At 45.8% G+C, this 22320-nt stretch overlaps 1 pseudogene; it reads left to right on the top strand.

Moving 5' to 3' along the window:
* Positions 1–13675: 13675 nt before the first annotated feature.
* Positions 13676–22320, top strand: part of LOC147724597 (uncharacterized) — a 90208-nt pseudogene continuing 81563 nt past the window's right edge.

Here is a 22320-nt window from a genome sequence, read left to right as displayed (position 1 = left end):
AGTTTTAGTGGGATTATGGGTGTGCTTTGAGGGGCAATTACAAGCCCTCGCAAGAATCTATTTTTTGCCCGCCCCAACTCTCCTAGATTTGAAACCCCCCAAAGTTCAGAACCATATAAACAGGCGCTCAATACTTTCATATTATAAATTTCAAGGGCACAATTTATTGGTTTTGTCAGCGAGGCTCTATGTTTTAGGGCAACTACGCCTGCAAGCTGGCTAAACTTCAATACTGCCGTGTCAATATGCGATTTCCATTTCATGTTGCCCTGCAAAATAATGCCTAGATAGGAAAAAAGCATCTACTTTCTCTAGCGGAGTGCCTTTGTATTTTATTACACCTTTGAAAGTGGACTGATGATTTAGGCACATGAATTTAGTTTTGGTCGTATTCAATTCAAGGCCCCTGCTATCGCAAAATTAACCAAAGGCATCAACCACTTTTTGGAGACCGCTCGGTGTACGTGAAAGTAAAAGCGTGTCGTCCGCAAACATTAAGACGGGGACGTGAGAACCTGCTATAATTGGGGCGTCGCTTGGAGATTTCTTTAAATGATCAACAATCCCATTTATGTAGATTGAAAATAGTGTTGGGGCCAGGACACACCCTTGTCTTACCCCTTGCTCCACCGGGAAGGGCTCAGTTACTTCTCCCTGCTTGCCCCACCTAATTTTAGCAAAATTGTTTTCATGGAGGCGCACTAGCAGGGTGAGGAGTTCCTGGCTTAAGCCTACATCAGCCAAGGTCTGCCACAGTTTTTCTCTTGGGACCAGGTCGAAAGCAGCTTTTAAGTCCACAAAAACAGCATACAATGTCCCCTTTTTTAGTGTAACATTTCTCCAATAGATGGCTATGAAGTAAAAGACTTGGTCAACACTACTAGTCAAGGGACGAAACCCTGCTTGATAGGGTGACAGTATATTTTTTTCATCAATCCATTGTTGCAGTTTGTTCTGGACTAAGCGCCCCATAAGTTTTTGTGCTGTATCAATAAGACTGATGGGTCTATAGTTTTTAGCCAGGGTTTTGTCACCTTTTTTAAATATAGGGATGATTTCCGCTCCCTGCCATGAAGCGGGCACTTCCCCTCCCATAGCCACTGCATTAGCCAACCATTTAAAATAAGTACACCATGAGTTCCGGTCAGATAGGAATACATCTGCCGGGATTCCGTCCATACCCAGAGCTTTTCCCCCCGCTATGCAATCCAAGGCCATGCTGACATCTTTTTCATTAAATATTTGGTATTTGAAAAAGACAGGTGGAGGGGGGGGTCGGAAGTATGGGCTGGATTTCGGGCATACTGCGATTGGAAAAACTCAGTCCATTTATTTTTAGCAACATAGTTTTGTGGTTGCGCGGCTGTCCCTCCCCTGTCCCATTTTACTATGGCCCAGAATAGCTTAGAATCCTTAGCTGCGCAAGCCTGTTTCAGTTCGTGCCAGCATTCCTCGTCCCAACGTTTCCTGGCTTGTTTTGTCAATATGCGATTTCCATTTCATGTTGCCCTGCAAAATAATGCCTAGATAGGAAAAAAGCATCTACTTTCTCTAGCGGAGTGCCTTTGTATTTTATTACACCTTTGAAAGTGGACTGATGATTTAGGCACATGAATTTAGTTTTGGTCGTATTCAATTCAAGGCCCCTGCTATCGCAAAATTAACCAAAGGCATCAACCACTTTTTGGAGACCGCTCGGTGTACGTGAAAGTAAAAGCGTGTCGTCCGCAAACATTAAGACGGGGACGTGAGAACCTGCTATAATTGGGGCGTCGCTTGGAGATTTCTTTAAATGATCAACAATCCCATTTATGTAGATTGAAAATAGTGTTGGGGCCAGGACACACCCTTGTCTTACCCCTTGCTCCACCGGGAAGGGCTCAGTTACTTCTCCCTGCTTGCCCCACCTAATTTTAGCAAAATTGTTTTCATGGAGGCGCACTAGCAGGGTGAGGAGTTCCTGGCTTAAGCCTACATCAGCCAAGGTCTGCCACAGTTTTTCTCTTGGGACCAGGTCGAAAGCAGCTTTTAAGTCCACAAAAACAGCATACAATGTCCCCTTTTTTAGTGTAACATTTCTCCAATAGATGGCTATGAAGTAAAAGACTTGGTCAACACTACTAGTCAAGGGACGAAACCCTGCTTGATAGGGTGACAGTATATTTTTTTCATCAATCCATTGTTGCAGTTTGTTCTGGACTAAGCGCCCCATAAGTTTTTGTGCTGTATCAATAAGACTGATGGGTCTATAGTTTTTAGCCAGGGTTTTGTCACCTTTTTTAAATATAGGGATGATTTCCGCTCCCTGCCATGAAGCGGGCACTTCCCCTCCCATAGCCACTGCATTAGCCAACCATTTAAAATAAGTACACCATGAGTTCCGGTCAGATAGGAATACATCTGCCGGGATTCCGTCCATACCCAGAGCTTTTCCCCCCGCTATGCAATCCAAGGCCATGCTGACATCTTTTTCATTAAATATTTGGTATTTGAAAAAGACAGGTGGAGGGGGGGGTCGGAAGTATGGGCTGGATTTCGGGCATACTGCGATTGGAAAAACTCAGTCCATTTATTTTTAGCAACATAGTTTTGTGGTTGCGCGGCTGTCCCTCCCCTGTCCCATTTTACTATGGCCCAGAATAGCTTAGAATCCTTAGCTGCGCAAGCCTGTTTCAGTTCGTGCCAGCATTCCTCGTCCCAACGTTTCCTGGCTTGTTTTTGGGTCTGTCTATAGCTATCTCTCGCCTTCCTAACTGCTATGGCATTACCCATTTTCAATTCAGTGCTTAAGTTAAGTTGTGCCAACCTACAACTTTTGTCGTACCATCTTTGCCTTGGTTGTTCTCTTGTAACTTTATTTGAATCTACTGTTTTGATGAAGAAGCTTTGGAGTTTGCAGAAGAGGTTTTTATGAGCCTCCATCATATAGTCCTGGAAGTTAAGCTTCCCATAATGGGACTTGATGTTGTTTACTTCATCCATCACTATTTTTTTAAGGACCTCTAGTTTTGCTACATCTTCTATCAGCATTCTCCATTTCAGGTGGCGTTGATTGTTTGAACATACAACATCTTGTGTCACCCGTTCATTTTTATTGGTATGCTCTATGGTCTCATAATAGGAATAAAGGGTCATGCGTAGGGGATTGTGATCGCTTTCCAATCTTTCTTCCACAACCATGTCTATCAATTTGTTCCAGGCCCTTACATCTAATAACAAGTAGTCAATTCTACTAGCTGCTCTGCCGTTGTCAAACGTATTGCTCCCTTTTATATCAGAGGGCGAGCGCCCATTTACCGCTCTCAGTCCTCTTGCTAAGCAGAGACTCTTTAGCTGAATTGCCACAGCACTCCATTTTTTAATAGCAGGCACCTCCAGCTGGGGTATTCCCCACTTGGTGTCCTCCTCCTCGGACAGAATCCTATCCTCTTCACCCAAGGGTTCAAAGGTGGCATTAAAATCCCCGCCCACAATAATGTGAGATTGGAGTGTTAACATTTCAATATTCTGTTCTAGAATAGTTACAACCTCTGAGGATTTACCGCCACCCACCCCCCTGGCATAAACATTAAACAGGGCAAGTTCTTGGCCATTTTCCCATCTAACGTTAAGTGCTAAAATGTCATTAGATGGTACAGATCTTTGCGTTATTGAGCAATTCAACGACTGGCGGATCCAAATTAATAGGCCTCCAGAGGGGCGTCCTATTTTATTTCTAGTTGCTGGTATGTGGAAATTTAGATACCCCGTGCAAAAAACTGGGTTTAGTGACCAAGTTTCTTGTAACATAATAATGTCCTGTTGGTCAATGAAATCAACCCATTCTGGTGTAGCTATCTTATTTGCTACGCCTGCTATATTCCATGAGACAAGGGACAGAGATGATGTTTCTTGATATGGCATTGTCTGGCCCTTCTCCACATTATTTACATTTACATCAGGGTCAGCAATTATTATTTCTCCGCCCGTCAATGCTGCCTCGCTCCCTGCCGCTTCCCTATTTCTATTTATACCCTCTGGTTCTTTGTCTAGCTCTCCAGAAATTGAGGTTCGAAATTCCCTGTATCCTATTTTCTGCTTATTAGATTGTGTGCATGCCATGTTATCTGCCAATCTATTAGTTTGCATTCTCTGTGTTTTGGGAGACAAAGATTTACACCTTGTGAGTCAATCGCATTCGTTCAGATTGGATAAAGCCGAAAAACGATTTTCCAGATTCAGCCCCCAATCACAGATAGGACCATCCCTAGTCCTTCTATTTCCCACAACTGACCACTTAGTCCTTAATATACTTGGCTTCGCCACGAGTCCTCTTCTACTATAGAAGAAGTCCAACGTGAGTGGTATTATTTCTGCCGTTCTGCCTTGGGGGGGGGGGGAATATGTTGAGCAGGATGTCCGGTAGTACTTCAGGGCCCTTAAAGTTTAGTACAACACAGTCCCCTGCAAATTCAATCCACAAAAGCAGGTAGCCCCCAAAGGGAAAGAGGCCTCAGTCACATATTAGCTCACAGCGTTTCAGCATTTATTTGCGACTTGCAAGCAGGCAGCTGTCAAAGAGCAGTCATGAGTAAGATCCACCGCCAGACGCGTTTCAGGAGTCCTTTTATCCCTTCCTCAGTGTCGTGTCTTCGTGAAATGGAAGCAAAGTTCACTGCACACCTGTTTGATTTAATTAGTCCGCCCCAGTGGGTGTGGCCCCGTCACGGCCTTCTGGTCATTGTAGTGTGCAATCTTAAAATCCCCAGTGGGTATGCTGTCCATCACAAAAATAAATGACATTTTTCATTTACCCCTGTGAGTTGATGTCCCGTCGTGCCAGCCGCCTGTCACGCTTTCCAGACGCAAACGTTAGCATCCAAGGCGGCTCCATCCTGCGTATGGAACACAACTTGCATGTCTCCTGTAACTGCCAGCACTCATAATTAAATATAATCACTCTTGCATGGTGGCCGTTTGATTAGTTCTTGATCTTTTGTGTAAGTGCAATCCAGATTGCATCAATGAATTTTCCTAGTCTGGCCACAGTTTGAATTGTATTAGCAGAGACGCACAGGTCTGAGACTTCTCTGCATCTTCCAATGCCGTGAGACCTGCAACTTCGGAGTACCTGACATTGCCCTTCTCTGGCTAGCTTTGGGCAGAAACATAGCAAATGGAGTCGGGATTCACAATGGTAACTGCAAAGAAGACTCATAAAGGAGATTATTTTCTGAGCCAAAACTGTCAAAGCTTGCTCAAAATAAGCAACAGGAGTCTCCCTTCAGCCAGAGAACAGCTGTTGGTGCTGAAACCGCCTCGTGTGACATCCGGCGGAAGGAATGAAAACAATGCGGCAAACCCCCAGGTAATCGCTCGGACTCCAGTCCAGCGTTGCTATGTGCCAGTACCTGGGCGGGGTGGGAGAGAAGCAGTGTCCCGGTCGGCCTCGCCAAGTGGTACCTCCATGACCGGTACTTCCCTGACAGCCCGTACCGACACAGCTGACGTGCTGCGGTACCGGGGTGCGTCATTTTGGGGACACCATTTTGGCTGTAAACACAGTGGGGGCATAAAACTATCAATTCCGACAAGAGGTGGCAGCGTTTCGGCTGTAAATGAAGTAATTGGCCTGAACCTGATCGAAGGGTGAGAGGTGCCCCACGCACCAGGGACAAGTGCCCAATATTGATAAGACCACATTTTAGAGTAACTTTCCATATGTCTGGAGCAATTCTTGCATCCCTACCGAATCTACCACTTTGTTTTTCTAAAGAACATTCTAAAAGAAGAGTCAATGTGAATGTTGGAATTTTTGTTGTTTTGGTCTTGCCTAAATTTAGATAAAGATATCTATATTTTCATAATAACTTGTGTGGTGTCCATTTGTGGTGTTTCCCTGTGTTACTCTGGGCGTTGGTGCAAATACTTTACACATTGCCTTGAGGATAAGCCTGTTTGCTAGTGCCAAGCTACCAAGGGGATGAGCAGGGGTTATCTACAGTGTGTTCCCCCCCTTACCCTGACTAAAAGCAAGGGTCCCTATTTGATCAAAGGTACCTACCTCTGCCAACTAGAGACCCTATTTCTAACACTGGGCATAAATCACATTTTTAAATATCACTAGCAGTACTAGGCCCAAACGTGTTAAAATGACACTAGTAATAATCACACTTGGGAAAGATCCTACCATCACATTTGTTAAATTTACTGAAATGTGATGGTTCAGATGTTGAAAAATTTTGACCATCCCGTCCAATCGGGGATGCCTGATCACCATACTTATGGTTGAATTTATATGTTTGTGTAAACTAATTAGTCATGTCTGTTTAAAGTCAAAGATAGGCCACATTGAACTAATTATGCATCCTTTATATTTTGATGACTACATTAGGAAGCAAGTGTTAATATGCTTTTACACAATCAGTGTTTACCAATGCTTGATTAACATTTTTGATGATTCAGTTTGGGGAAATTCATTCTTATCTCTGTATAATATACAGGATTACTGGGCGCAATTTCCAAACTCGCAGGGTTTGCGACCATAAAAGAGGGTTTTGCGATTTACCAAACTCCCTGTGAATATTCTAAAAGTGCTTTAAAAAGGCATTCTATTGAAACCTCCAAGAAATCTGCTTCTTCCAAACTGCATGTGTCCTGGAAATCAACTATAACGAACATGGTATTGTGTCGCATTGCTAACCACCAGGCAGATCCCTTAGTCAACAAGCCCCATCCCCCCTCCATTAATTATAACAAACATAAATTCCAATATTATTCCACATTTCAGTTTTACATTTCCATAAGAGTGGAATGTAAGGGATAACAACAGTGCTAGGCATGTAGGGTAAACTTCATGATGGGTGACCTAGGAGATTAATAGGATTCTGGTAGGAAAGAGGAGAAAGGAATGTTGGATTAGGTCCACATGTGCCTTGCAAATTGGAGGTTTATCTGTGAGGTTGCCTTCTTTCCTGCTTACAGTAATGTAGCTAAATTCTCAGATATCTGTGTTCAATGTTAACCGCAACCTACTAGTTTGTTGACATGTTCATTCTTGCCCTATGTTCTATCTATGCTGTTCCCGTTGTTTATTTAGTTGTTTCCCCACCCAGTAGCTAGTAGGTTTTTCTGCACAGCCTCCAGTCTTTTAGATATTGGGGCATTTCTCTCTGAACAAGCTGTTGGTGTAGGCTGCCCTTTGTCTGGTGTGGGTGGAATAGTAATCATTCCCAAACATTTCCGTTCAACCTCAACATTGAGCAATGCATCTCCAGGACATATATGCTATAAGAGATCGAACTCTAGGCCTTTTGTAGTGGCCCTCAATGGGTGCTTGGTCGATAATTCTATGGAGCTGCGTAATAGACAGGTGGTGTGTTGGTTGCTGTATTGGCTTGGCTAGCGACCTCTTGGATGGCTGCACTCTTCTATCTGTGTGAGTGATGCTCCTGCCACTGCTCAAATGCCCATTTGGAAGTTACCGTGGAGAGGAGTGTTTAATGTTTACAGATTGAATGACACATACTCATGCCTTTCTTTAAGGCAACATTTGAGCATATGATTTTGTTCAGACATGCCTGTCCCCAGGGTCTACATAAATTCACTCCACTCCTTGTTCACTCATCCCAGAGAACGTTTCTGAAAGTTTGTTGTTTCTCCACACATTTTCTTAACCTCACCACAGGGGGAGCAAAGATATTGATTTTGACCCGGATGCCCTTGTGATGTCGTAAGAGGGATTCTGTGAGCAAGTCAGACAGAGGTAATTACACTTTTGTTACCTCCTCTTCAGTAAGGACCTCCAGTTCAATCTCAATGAACTTGGACGTTTCTAGTCTTGATGCTACAGGAATGCAGCTTCCTGTAGTATTTGCAAATTTCCTGTACACCTTTGTGCAGTCAGGTGGGCTGGACGTGACTGTATTAGATTCCTTTTCTTTTATGGTAACAGTTGGACATGTGCTGTAGCCTATGATTTTGAGCATGCTTGATGTTTACTTCACTACAGGGAGGGGCATCTGAGCACGCGCTGTATCACCACACCTACATACAATACTAGCGCTTGTGTGAGTGACAATATTAAACATGCAGTTTACAGCATGTCCCTATGTGGCTCCAGTAATCTGCGAATAAGCAGTAATTCCCTGAGAGATAATGGTATTACCACACAACCCAATACCTGAGGTACTATTGCGAATGTCTAAATGAGGCTAGAAGAAGACAGAAGAGAGGCACTGTGCAACTCTGTGTATAAGATAAGCCCTCTGCATTATTGAATCCCTGTGTTAGCCTGATACCCTTTTTGTTCAGTAGACTGACAACTCTTCAAATGTACAAATCGCCAAAAGGCCTTTGTTGTGTGCTCTGGTCTATTCCAGCTTTCCTCCCTGTGGCCCTGGTGGTGGGGACGCCTGACTCTTGTGGCCAGAATCTTCCGGGCAGGTAGCCCGGCATGTGAGCTGCCAACTCATTGCACCCTTCAGTAATAACTTACTCTCAAGGCTACCTACATGTAAGTCCTTCTTTTTGGTTAATGTGTCGTATGTCGAAATACTGACCTGCACATATACTGCGACCATAATATCTACTCCTAAAATATAATCACGGCAGAGTTAATATTATTAAATGTGTTGATAGGGATTTTGTGGTATAACACAATACAAACAGTATTGTGTGTTTTGTACTGTGTACTTAATTGCTCTCCCACTCACAGCTGATGTGGTCGCCGCGCTCGACTCCCCCCTTTCATCCGCCACCATTTTGACCCCCATTCAAGGTTTTTCACCTCTCTACACCCCCACAGAAAATACCTTGAATGTCTTTCATTTTAAGAAAGAGAAATCTACAATGGCTTTTTCAATGCTTGTTGAAAGGAAAGACACGCAGAAGCTTCCTGGAAAAATGGATGGTATATCTACTGTGAAAGGTTTGGTCTGCGACAGGGGGTTTGTTATTATTTACGTCAAATAAAATATTTATTTTGTTCCTCTTAGTGAAAAAAAGCAGGGGTACAGATCTCAGATGTTTCAGGTAGTGCTTCTAAAGAGACTGTTATTCAACAGTTCCTTCCACTAGCTTACGTCCCCTCATGCCGTGGTGCGCACATATTTCATAGCGCCTGTATTCAGCTCTCGACGCAGCTGCTAACCTTGGCCAAATAAACTGTTGCCATATTCCCCCCAGGGCTTCTTGGAGGTTCAGCAGCTGTAATAACACCTTCGACGAATTTACACGAAGCTGCGCTTAGCAGGATTTTCCTTACTCTGCTCTGGCTCCGGTGGGACTGGTTTTACATTTAGGAAAGTCAATGCTGATAATTTATGCAATCAGCGGTGGCTGTCTAGTGTTTCAAGTCAATGAATTGCAGAGTTCTCCATCCCACCTTGGTGCCATTTTGAGAATAAATGTCGTTTTTTTGTATCAGTTTTTGCAATCAAGTCACGAAAAAAGTACACGAGCCTTTTGGCCACTCATTACATCACGTGCTAGGGGAATGGGGCTACAATTTTGGTTGGATATGGTGTGTAAATGATGAGGTATATGAGTAACACAAATTAGCAGTGGTGTCTCTAGTCTTATAACACTGGCAAACCACCTTCAACGTGCGATCAGGAAGAATATATATATATATATATATGATGTTTGAATTTTTGAAGCAGGATATATTAAAAGAATTATTATGGTTTGTGGAAGGAGTTCAAGGGGTTTATTTGCTAAGATTTAACTCTGTGTTTCAATCACATAAGTGAAGCAAAACAACGCATTTCTTTAAAACTAATTTAAATTAACTTTTTAGTGCTATACTTGTTAAGCGCTGGAACACATTTGAAAGAAGCACAAAGCATGTGCGCTGTTTTGTATTAGTTAGTGCCAATCGGGCACTCAAGGGTTCTGACGGTAAACTCTATTAACTTAAAAATGTAGGCAGGGTTTAGCATGAGAAAATAGCACCCATTTCAAATACTCACTGTGGAAGAGAAATTCTTTCATTTATTCTTTCTTTTCAGACTTTGTATGTGTGCTGCACTGTACAGCACAAATTCAAAGTGTGAAAAGGTTTCAAGCTAGTCTGAGCATTCCCTTCCAGTACAAAGCCGAAGCTAGACACCATGCTGCAAAGGTGTGTCCGTGGTGCATGGCAGCATAATTCTGCTCCAGCACTAGAGTGCGAGGAGGAGACTGCCATGTTTCTGTAAATATGATCCTCTCCTGCTCTCCCCTTCTCCTGCTGCGCAGCATTTGCGGCTGCTGCACGGTGCGAGAAACGAGTAAATCTCAATCACTCCTGTTCTCCTTTGCACACCACTGTCTGGAGTCTCTTTGTTGAATGTTTACGCTTTTTGTCTTCATTTCTTTCTGAAATACGAAATTTGCATATCTCACACCTTAGCTTTTTTCTCTTCAGTACCTCCTCTTGCACATACTTTCTTGTATCACCTGCACTTCACCAATCCTAACCAACCACACACACACAGCACAAACTCACCTGTACCCACTACATTTTCTTTTAACGTTCGCCTTGTCAATATTTTAACAGCTGTGTGCCTTCTTCACCCACTTTCCCATACAATCATAATTACATTTGGCACACCTGTTCATTGCTATGTGCGTGTATTCTGAACGCCTTTATGACCCACTGATGGGCCCTGTGAGAAAAGTGTTCATCCGGACCTCCACCCACAACCTGAACTCACACAGCTACATCGGAATTTCTCTTCACACACTATGCCTTATTCAAGAGAAATATGTTGCATGAAACAAATTAAAGAAACACAACACCCTGAAAAATGCAAATACTCTTGGGGAATGCAAAAGTATGCCCCGGTTACTTACCGGTAATCTTCATTACTCCGAGTCCATGTCTTCCTCGCCACAGTAATCACACATGAGCCTCGGGCTCCACACAGAACTCCAAGTATAAAAAAAAAAACAGCGCTCTAGTCTCCCTCCCCTCCTCCAAGATGGCCCCCAGTGGCTCCAGCCAATCCCATAAAGGGACACAGAAGCACCAACACGACCTGAAGAACCAAGCCGTAGACATGAAGCCACCACCAGGGCCGGGAGGGAAGGGAAACTATACTGTGGCGAGGAAGACATGGACTCGGAGTAATGAAGATTACCGGTAAGTAACCGGGGCATTACCTCCTCGTCCAGTCTTCCTCGCCACAGTAATCACACATGAGCCGATACCAAAGCAATCAGCTTCATGTAAGGAAACAGACCACACCAGCAGTGCAGTGAAAACAAATTTTAATATACAGAGGTATAGCAACAAAAAGGAAAACCTCTTAAGGTACCCCCGCTGACAAAACAGAAGAGGCAAAAGAAACAGAACCCCCACCCCCAACCTGGAGGCGGTAATGGGACATGAAGGTATGCGGGGAAGACCACGTAGCAGCCCTGCAAACATCCTCCATGGACACCCCTTTGAAAGAAGCCCAGGATACAGCAACAGATCTGGTGGAACGACCCTGAACAGGAAGGGAGGGGACCTCAGAAACCGAAGCATAGGCCAACAGAATGGCCTCCTTAATCCACCGACTGATCGTGGAGAGGGAGGGTTTCAGGCCCTGACGCGACAGACCAAAATTGACAAACAAGTTGTCCACTTTACAAAAGGAAGACGTGCGTGACAAATAAATCAATAAGGCACGACGAACATCCAATAAGTGCAAAAGGGATTCCTCAGCCGAGGCCGGATCAGGACACAGAACCGGAAGAACCACCTCAGCAGACCGGTGAAAATAAGAATCCACTTTAGGAACAAAGGTAGGATGAGGGCGCAAGACCACACGGTCCGACAAAACCAACAAAAATGGGGCAGAACGAAGGAAAGCACCCAACTCACCCATACGCCTGGCAGAAGCAATCGCCACAAGAAACACCACCTTGAGTGTCAAAAACTTCAAGTCCACCGACTCCAAAGGCTCGAAAGGAGCCAACTGCAAGGAACGTAAAATCAAAGGAAGGTCCCAAGGAGGAGGACACATGATAGGACGGGGGCGTTGGAAAGAAAGAGACTTAAACAGTCTAGTAACCAATGGAGAAATTGAAACCAAAGGCAGGACATGAATAGCCCGAATGGCGGCCCATTGAGCTCGAAGAGTCGAAATGGCCAAGCCCAACACAAACCCATCATTCAGAAAATCCAGAATGCGAGCCGGATCCAAAGAATCCAAAGATAGCCCACGACCAACACACCAAGAAGCAAAATGATCCCAGTGCTTGGCGTAGGACTTAAGCGTAGAAGGCCGTCGGGACTGTTGAATGACCCCAGCCACAGTCACCGAACAACCCTCACGAATCAGAGAATCCCTCTCAAGAGCCAGGCCCGCAGACCCAGGGACCGGAACACAGGCAGAGGAAGAAGAGGACCCAGCAGACGATAGGGAACGAACGGCAATGCCCACCCCGGAGACACAGCCAATTCCAATAGAAGGGGAAACCAAGGGCGACGGCTCCAACAAGGAGCAACCAGAAGCACAAAGGACCCCTCCCTCTTGATCTTCCGTAACACAGCAGGGATCAGGGGAACAGGGGGAAATGCATACAACAGACCCTTCGGCCAAAGGAACGAAAGCGCGTCCACTCTCCAGGCATCCCGGCAAGGCATAATCGTGCAAAAGCATCGGATCTGGGCATTGTCCTGGGAGGCAAACAGGTCCACAATCGGATACCCAAACATCATCTGCAACCTCCTGAACATCCATCGCGTGAGGGACAAGGACCCCATGGAAGGAAAAACCCGGCTCAGACAATCCGCCACAGAATTCTCTGCTCCCGGCAGGTAAATCGCAAATAGGGACTCCAGATTCAACTCCGCCCAACAACAGATTTGGCGGCTGAGGCAACTGAGGGAGCGAACCTTGCACCCCCCTTGATGGTTCACATAAGACATGACAACCTGATTGTCCGTCCGGATCTGCACGTGGTGACCCCGAACAAGATCCGAGAAATCCAAGAGAACCAGAAGGACAGCCTTCAACTCCTTGTAGTTGGAGGAACATGACAACATCGACTGAGGCCAAACCCCCTGAGTCGTCGAAACCCCCAGAGTTGCACCCCACCCCAGCAGGCTGGCATCGGTAGTGACCACTCTGGTGGGAACAATCAGAAAGGGACGGCCCTTGGACAGATTCCCGTCGACCAACCACCAACTCAGGACCACCCGAACAGCTTCCGACATAGGAACCAGAACACCCATATCGAGGGAACAGGGGTCCCAATGCGACAAAATGTGGGACACCACCGGGTACATGTGGAGGCGAGCCCACGGCACCGTCAACAACGATGCAGACATCAGACCCTGAACCCTCAACCACAGGCTCACTGGATGAGAATGCCCCACCAACAGGGCACGGACAGCAGACATTAGGGACAGAATTCTGGGAGGGGGCAGGAACACCATCCCCAACTGAGTCTTGAATAGAGCCCCAATGAAAGTCAATTCCTGCGCAGGAACCAGGGAGGACTTCGGCACATTCACGAGGAACCCATGATGCTCCAGGACATGGCACACCCTCTGGACATGTAACTCCGCCTTTGGAAGAGAAGAAGCAGAAATTAAAATGTCGTCCAGATACGGAAAAACACTAATGCCCTCCCCATGTAAATATCCAATAAGAGGAGCCAGAATCTTAGTAAAGATTCTGGGAGCAGAGCATAGCCCAAAAGGCAATACCTGGAACTGGTAATGACGACCCATTACGCAAAACCGGAGAAACTTCTGAAAGTCCGGATGAACAGGAATATGCAGGTAAGCATCCGTCAAGTCTATTGACGCAAGGAAATCGCCCTGAAACACCAGAGGAAGAATCAACTGAAGTGAAACCATCTTGAACTTCTGGTGAGGGATGAAAGTGTTGACCCACTTCAGATCCATCACAGGCCGAAGATCCCCGGTGCGCTTGGACACCAGAAAAAGTATGGATTACACCCCCTTTCCCACTTGATCGCAGGGCACAGGAATCACCGCCTGTTTGACCACCATGGAATCGATGCCTTCCAAAAGCGCCAACTTTTTCACAGGATCCCTGGGACAAGGAGTGGCCTTGAAACAGTCGGGGGGCATCTGGGCAAATCCAATGCGCAAACCCTCTGAAATCACTTGAAGCACCCATTGGTCTGACACAGTCTCCCGCCAAGAGTCCATGAAGCAAGACAGTCGACCCCCAACCGGACCTACACCAGGAGCGATCCAGTCAGGATTTGGAAGCAGGAGCGGAGGAGGCAGATGTACCAGAGAACCGGGATTTATCAAAGGAAGGAGCACCCCGGCCACGTCCCCTACCACAAAAGGGCTGACCCGCCCGACCCCTCTTAGAAGGACCAAAAGACCTCTGTGAACCAAAGGCCCGGAACCTGCCAGGACGTTCAGGAGCAAGCAGTTTACGATCCTCCGCCGTCTTCTTCACCATCTCGTCTAGAGGCGAACCAAAAAGTTTAACCCCTGAAAAAGGGATCTTCATAAGCAAGTTTTTCTGTGCAGCATCAGCCTTCTATGAACTGAGCCATAACTGACGTCTTGCAGCCACAGAGGACCCGGCCGCTGAAGCAGCCGCCCCCAGTGAATCAAAGGAGACATCCGAAAGCAGACGAACCTGCTGCTCCATCATCGCCAGGTTAGAAGAAACATCCTCTCCCTGGTCCAACAACTCCGACAGAGATTGAAAATCCTTGAGCAATGACTGGATAGTGTAAGACGAATAGGCCGCAGCCCTGATAGAAAAATTTGCAGCCGCAAAAGTGCGTTTCACAGCACCATCCACCTTACGGTCAACTGGGTCAGCAGGGGAAGAATCCTCTGATACAACAGTCCCATGGGAAAACATGCTGGCCAACAATGAGTCAACCTTCACAGAGGCAGGGTACTTCACCGCAAAATCCTGCAGCGGGTATCGTTTACTCAAAAAACGAGGAAATGAACCTTTGTCCACATCCTTCCATTCATTCTCCAGGACCTTCAGGCTCAGGACGATGATATTGCGAAAACAGATCGTCTTCCAGAGGCACCACAGAAGCAGGAAACACCAAGTTATCGCGAATGTGACCCAGCACCTCCTTCAGGTCGGTACCCTGCACAAAGCGACCTCTGACATCAACCTCCTCCTCATTCTCAGAATCAGCAGCAGCAGCAGCGCCATCAACCCTCGCCTTCTTAGGAGGAGGGACAGGAACGTGACCCTGCAACGCAGCCGAGACAGCAGAATTAATCATTTGCTGCAAAATATCCATAGAGGGAACATGCACCCCCGAACCGGAAGCCACGACCAAAGGATCAGGAACACCCAGACCAGAGGAAAGATCCATGACAGCCAGCCACGTGAATGATCCAAAGAAACAAACACAGGCAAAACGAAGAACAGCCCGGTAAAGTAGGATCCGAGGTTGCTAAGCAACCCAACAAACCCCACCTCGAACCAAGCCGAAGGCACAAAAGCAGCCTGAAGAGCCGCGCGCCGCCGTAGAAAAACGAGGCACAGACCGCAGCGCGCCGAGCCCATTCCACCCCCTAACGTGTCTCCAGCTCCGCAGAAAACACGAAGAGTCAAGAAAGCACGCCAGCGCGGATACCGGAGACCGGCAGCAGGTAAGGGAAACACAAAGGAAGCCTCCGGCTCCCAGAGAGCCCGCACCCGGCCGTGCAACGTCCGCTCAGCAGGACGCGCGGCCGGGAAAGTGAAAAACGGCAAACAGGACACAAGGCGTCCCGCCCAAAACATAAACAAACCAGCCGTTGAAAGACAACCACGCAAGTCCGCTGAAGCGGGACACGAGGCAGCCAGGCAGTAGAAGGGGGAAACAAGACATAACCAAAACGAAGCACAATGAATGACAAAACAAATGGAACATAAGTCAGTCAAAACACAAACCAACATCCCCCAACTAGATACCACAGGACAAGGGGAACTGCTAAAGCAGGAACCCAGCCCCACTCACCTGACCAGCAGGGAAAAACACAGCACTTGGAGAAGTGCAGAAAAAAAGAACAGGTCGTGTTGGTGCTTCTGTGTCCCTTTATGGGATTGGCTGGAGCCACTGGGGGCCATCTTGGAGGAGGGGAGGGAGACTAGAGCGCTGTTTTTTTTTATACTTGGAGTTCTGTGTGGAGCCGGAGGCTCATGTGTGATTACTGTGGCGAGGAAGACTGGACGAGGAGGTAATGTAGAACGTGGCTGAGATGGCATTGTCTGTTTCCTCTGGCTGCAGCTGTCGCCTTTGGCAGGGCACAAGGGGGAGGTCCTTTACAGATGGGACACCAGCCCCACCAGGGCCCTTTACAACCAACCAAATAAGATCACTGGAAATCCGAGCTCTACAGGTCAGTACACATTGCTACACATGCATTAACCGCTTCTTGTACAGTGCTCTCCTGCCAGTAGTATGCCCGTGTGGTGCTTTTAGTTGTTTGTGGTGCATTCTATTTGAGCAGGGGTTACAACAGTTAAGAGCCTGTTAAATAGATTGTTGCCTGTCATGAAGATCATGTCTTTTTGGCTACAGAGTAGTTGTACAGTGTGCTGTACGTCGACGGTTTCGAGTTTGCTTGTTGGAAAGGTACACATTGCCAACTGCGTAGTTTATTTACACTCTGGTGGTTGCAACACACAGTGTGCTGTAGGTGCATCTTAGATCTGGTGCTATTTTGTAAGGTTGCCGCTTATCTTCTATGTCTCAGGAGTCATTACTGTTTGTTGGCATCCACTCAATGTATGGCCCGCGGGCTGCTGGCAGCCTGGCAGATCTTTCCTTGTGACCTGTAAACCTTCCCTTGGGAACGAGCTGCTCGAGTGCCCTTTTTTCCTGTTAACAAAGGAAGCTCGTTTTCTGGTTCTTGTTTTCTTTTTTTATAGTTAGTTCAGCTTATTGTATGTTCAGGGCAGCCCTGCTAAAAGAAAAAGCTGAACTCATTGTAGAAACAAAACCCAGAATCAGAAAAAAGAAAACAATGTCACTTTGATGCATTTCTTTACGTTCTTCTGGCTATGGGCTTTATTTCTACAGCTACTTTAGCTTCTCCTGGCAGGTAGGAAGTCCTGTTCATAGGTGAAGACTTTTCTGATTGATCCGTGGCTGTGTATGGGAACTGTGAACATAAGTATAAAAAAATGGGTTAGTAAGTGTGGGGACTGGGTGAGCAGGTAATTAAAAAAATATTCTGACACTTTATTGGTGCTTAACCTAAAGGAAACTGCATATAAATGTGATGCAAGTATCTTAAAGAAACAAGCATTGGCATAGCCAAAAGGTCTCGCCTTTGGGACCTTCTAAGTGTTTGTCAAGAGGTAGGCTGACTCTAGGCTCGACCTAAAAAGCCTGTTCATTAGTGAGACATGTATTGCACAGCCAAACAAGGCCACGCATTTGAGTTGGCAGAAAACCTGCCACGGGGCGACACAATAGAAGTTCTTTTAAACTATGAAGGATAGAGTGAGCATGTTTATTTGAAATTATTATTAAAAGATGTTGTTCTACTTCGCAGTTTTGTCCAACGGGAGCCGAAGATCCAGTTTGACAACATGCCTTTTTAATTGATCAAACACAGCATTTCTGATACTCCGGGGCAGGGCTTTAAGCGGGCCTGGTCCTGCCAGTGCTCATTAGCCGGCAGTTTTTAAAAGTAGGTGTTGGGATGGGTCCCTATTGGGCTCTCCATTTTTGCCCTCAGGATAAAAACAATAAATAACTTACCTGTAGTAGCACCACACTTCACTGTTTTTATGCAACTTCGAAGAGACACTTTTTTCTGTTTTATATAGCGCAAACTCGGCCTAAGATATTGGTGGCCTTTAAATAAGCATCAGTTACAATACACAATGATATATTCACTGTGTGACTCACAGGCTGTTGCGCTGTCAGGCCCGAACCTGCTCTCGCAGCTCCACCACCTCGCCCACAGGAAGAAAACTTTTTAAATATTATATACAATCAAGCCATAGTTGTTGCTTATTTCTGCTATGCAACTTACAACCATTGACAAAGCCAATAGTCCTGGCTTGTTGTAGGTGTAATGTATGGATAGAAGAAGCAAAATGCCAAGGCGGCGCACTATTCGAAGTCCAGATTTTTTAGCTTAAATGAGGCAAAAGCTGCATTGGTCAGCCTCAGTAGAGGCAGAGGGGGGAAGCAAGAAAAAGAAAACGTATTTATTTATTTTAGGACAACCATAGTAGTAAGAAAAACTGTTCAAACTCAAAAGACAGGAGAATGCCTGGATACACACAGGAGAACAATAACTGAAAAAAACAGGTAAAAAGTGATTTTTTTATATTGTGGGTTAGAAGCCAAATGTTATTACTTTGAGTCTGAAAACTATCTACCTTCCAATAGAATGCTATAAAAATGAATACTTGTTTCTAGGATCCTGCTATTTTGAGAAAGCAAAATAAGATAAATAAATATGTCCAAGACCACAAAGTTAACCCAGGCCTGAAGGCGAGATTATAAGAGAGGTCTGCTTTCTCTGTAAAGGCCAACTCTGCCAAATACACCATATCTCTAGCTCCTGGGTCAATAAAGGATAAATAAAACTCCATGTTGCACATATCAGTTTTAGTCACTGGACCGAACAGAAGCTCAAGGCAGCTTCAGAGCATCAGGGATAGAACGAGCACTCCACCATGGTTATCGTTATAGACAGGATGAGAAAGCTCTACCTATCTAACACAATAACTTCAAAACAAAGTACAATTTACACAGAGAGCAGTACCACTTCGATGGGCCTGACACCAGCAAACAGGTGCAGACAGGGGAGATGCAGTGGAGCCAAAGCAACACTCCCCATTATCTATTGCCCAGGTCTCTAGGCACGGTTGCACAAGAAATCCGATCGTCGTGGACGTGCATTAGTCATCACCTCATGCTTATGCCGGCATCACAGCACCCAGCTTGCTCAAATGTTACTCACAATAGAGCAAAAGAGCAGTGCTGGATGGCAGTTCCAAATAGGAAGTTTGGTCCCTCGCCAAGGGTGCCTAATACCCCAAAATGGTACAGACGTTTTATTACCAGGCAGCAGAGATGGAGCAGTCTCAAAGGAGAGCATTGCTTTCCCCATACAACCCTAAATACTCCTTCCAAAAGTGGCACTCTGACAAGTCAAGATCCGTGTATACTGTGAAAACAAAACACAGCACTGTTCGCCCTGAAACATGGGTTCAGCCTTCGGTTTATTTCTCTCCATCGCCATCCACACTGCCAACAGGCGAGAGAGATCTGTGTGTATCCGCTAAATATAATGACGAAAAGTGCTGGTATTTATTTATTTTATTTATTTATGCATTTTTATATAGCGTGGACCTTAACCAAAGGCGTCAGAGCGCTTCACAAAAGGAACAGAACTGATACACGAGGAGAACATTACACGTGAACAGATTACAAAAGCAGACGTTAAGTTTCATGAGGTAAAAGTGACAATTGTGAGAAAACAAAATACATGAGGTAGCAAAAAGTGCACAGGAGAAAAAAGTGACAAGTGTGCAGGTTACAAGAGAAAACAAAATACAGTTAGAGGTATAATACTGCAAAATATGCTAGACACTCAGGCACAAGAATAAACGTAACGTAGGCAATAGTGGCACTCTTGCAAGTATCAAAGGCAAACAAAATGTGCGAGGTAGTATACTGTGTGTTACAAGGGAAAAGTGGTGTGTGCAAGTTACAAAAAGTACCAAACACAAGTACAAGGATAAAACAGCAATGAATGTTAAACACTCCAACCACAAGAATACACTGGGAAGGCACTTCCATAGTCAAGGAGAATAGAATTTTCAGTAAAGGGAGGTCTTCCTTCAGATAATAGAGTGGACGTGGATTACTTTTGGAGGTGTCTTTGGAGGAGGAGAACTTTGAGGTCCGTTTTGAAGGCCTTGGAGAAGGCGGTGGTCCGGAGCTGCAGCGGAAGGGTGTTCCAGATTCTCACTGCGTTGCCTGAAAAGGATTGGGCCATTGTTCTTTCCTTCTTGAAAGTGGGAGGTTCAAGCAGAAGATTTTCTGCATTACCTGATGGTCTAAATCCTCCAGAGAGTTTCAGTTTATTCACCAGGTAGCTAGGAGAGGAAGAGTGCAAGGCTTTGTGGGTGATACAAGCAGTTTTGTAGATAGCTCTGGCCTCGATGGGAAGCTAGCGAAGGGTGTCTAACATCGGTGTGATGCGGTCGCTTCTTTTGGCCCCATAAATGAAACGAGCTGCTGAATGGAAAACAGATTTAAGGGGGACCAAGTGGGATTTGGGGAGGCCAGTAAGAAGAGAATTGCAGTAGTCAAGTCTGGAGAGGACCAGCGATTGCACCAGGGTTATAAGGTCCTGCTCCGGGAAGAAGCAACGAATTCCCAAAAGAAGGCGCAGATGGTATCGAGCAGACTTTGCAATGGAATTGATGTGGGAGATTAGATTGAGTTTTTTGTCGAGTATGACACCAAGAGATTTTGCGCTGTCGGCAATGATGGGCTTAGTGTTAAGTAGATTCAACTGATCCATCCATGATTGCACCGGGGGAGGAGAGATTGAGTAGGAGAAGAGGAGGAATTCAGTTTTGGAGGGATTCAGAATCAGTTGATGAGTAAAAATCCAGTTTTGAATGGAGTCGAGAGTAGAGTTTAGGATAGAGAGATCGTGAGTGGAGGCAACCTTGAGGTAGATTTGAGTGTCGTCTGCATAGAGATGATAGTGGATCCTGGATTTACTTAGGAGATTTCCTAGTGGTTCTAAATAGAGATTGAACAATGTGAGTGCAAGTATAGAGCCTTGAGGAACACCCTGACCTACCGCCACAGGAGATGAAAGACTGTTCGCTATTTTGATCATTTGGGATCTATCAGAGAGGAAGGAGGCAAACCATTTAAGCAAAGTGCCCTCCATGCCCATTCTCTGTTGAAGAATGTTGAGGAGGGTGTTGTGATTGACAGTGTCAAAGGCTGCAGAAAGGTCAAGGAGAATTAAAAGACATGACCCCCCCGAGTCGAGGATCCTCAGCGCGCCATCAATCACTTGCAGCAGGGCTGTTTCAGTGCTGCAGTTTTGAATGAAGCCAGACTGGAAATTGTCAAGAAGATCATTGTCCTTGATATGACGAGAGAGTTGTTTCGCTACACATCTTTCTGTAATCTTCGGAAGAAAGGGTAAGTTAGTGATGGGGTGAAAGTTGTTAAGGTCAGACGCATCAGCAGTTGGTTTTTTAAGCAGCGGGGTGACCTGCCCAGTTTTGAAGGAGACAGGAAGGGAGCCTTGATAGAGGGAGAGGTTGACCAGAGTGGTCCAGTAATAGAGGAAAAGGGTATATAAGTCAATGGCAATGGCACTGGGGATGGGGTCCAGATGATGGTTGGAGGGCTTTGTTTTGCGGATGCACTTGAGAAGGGCATCTTCAGATATGGAGTCAAAGTTCTGCCAAATGGCTAAGGATTTGCACTCCTCTGGAGGGGTAGGATGAGCGACCTGATCCACAAGTGATTTCACTTTTTCATTGAACAATATAGCGAAATCCGCTGCTCTCTTTGCAGAATCCTCCAACTTTGAGGAAGGGGGAGAACAGTGTGGGTCTATTTTTGGCTGAGTCCAGGAGGGTTTTGAAGTGCTCCGCTTTCCCAAGGCAGATGTGCTTGTGGTACTTGGATCTTGCGGAGCGAAGCGTGGACAAGTGATCGGTGGAGGGCACTTGCCTCCATTGTTTCTCCAGGAATCTTAGCTGCTTCCTTTCTTCATAGAGGGATTTGTTGAACCAAGGTGCTGAAGGGGTGGCCCTTATCCTTTTGCTTTTGAGTGGAGCGACGTTATTGATTTCAACTGCAAGAACTGTGAGGCATTGGCAGGTGAGTTCATCAACATCTAGGTTCAGATCTAGCCTTGGAAGTGATAACAAAGCTGATTCACAGAGGGGACCCACATCAATATTTTTAGCATCACGGAACCAGGAGATAGCCCTCTTGGCTTGGCCAAGAGTTATAGAGTGTGATAGTTGAATAGAGAATGGGATGAGGAGGTGGTCAAACCAATCTACATGAATGGGGGTAGTGATGAAAAGCATGCCTGCTTTAGATATAACAAGGTCCAAGATTGAGCCCTTAGAGTGTGTTGATTCTGTGCAGTGTTGGATGAGATCATTTGCAGAGAAGGAAGGTGTCCCGGGAGTTTGCGGAAGAGTCTTGCGGTAAGCCCCACTGGAGATTGAAGTCACCCATGAAAGTCTGATTGTCACTTCGCGAGTATTGGTCACTGATGAAGTCAGTGAGTTCCTCCAAAAACAAGGGGCCACTACGAGGCGGGCGGTAAATGACATGGAATCTGAGGGGTAAACGGTGGTGCACTTGTAACTCAAGAGAAAGGCATTCAAAGGTGTG

This window comes from Lissotriton vulgaris, chromosome 4_1 (assembly GCF_964263255.1).
Source record: "Lissotriton vulgaris chromosome 4_1, aLisVul1.2, whole genome shotgun sequence".
NCBI classification, from domain to species: Eukaryota; Metazoa; Chordata; class Amphibia; order Caudata; family Salamandridae; genus Lissotriton; species Lissotriton vulgaris.
Note: the sequence above shows the minus strand (reverse complement) of the source record. Positions and strands in the feature narration are given on the sequence as shown.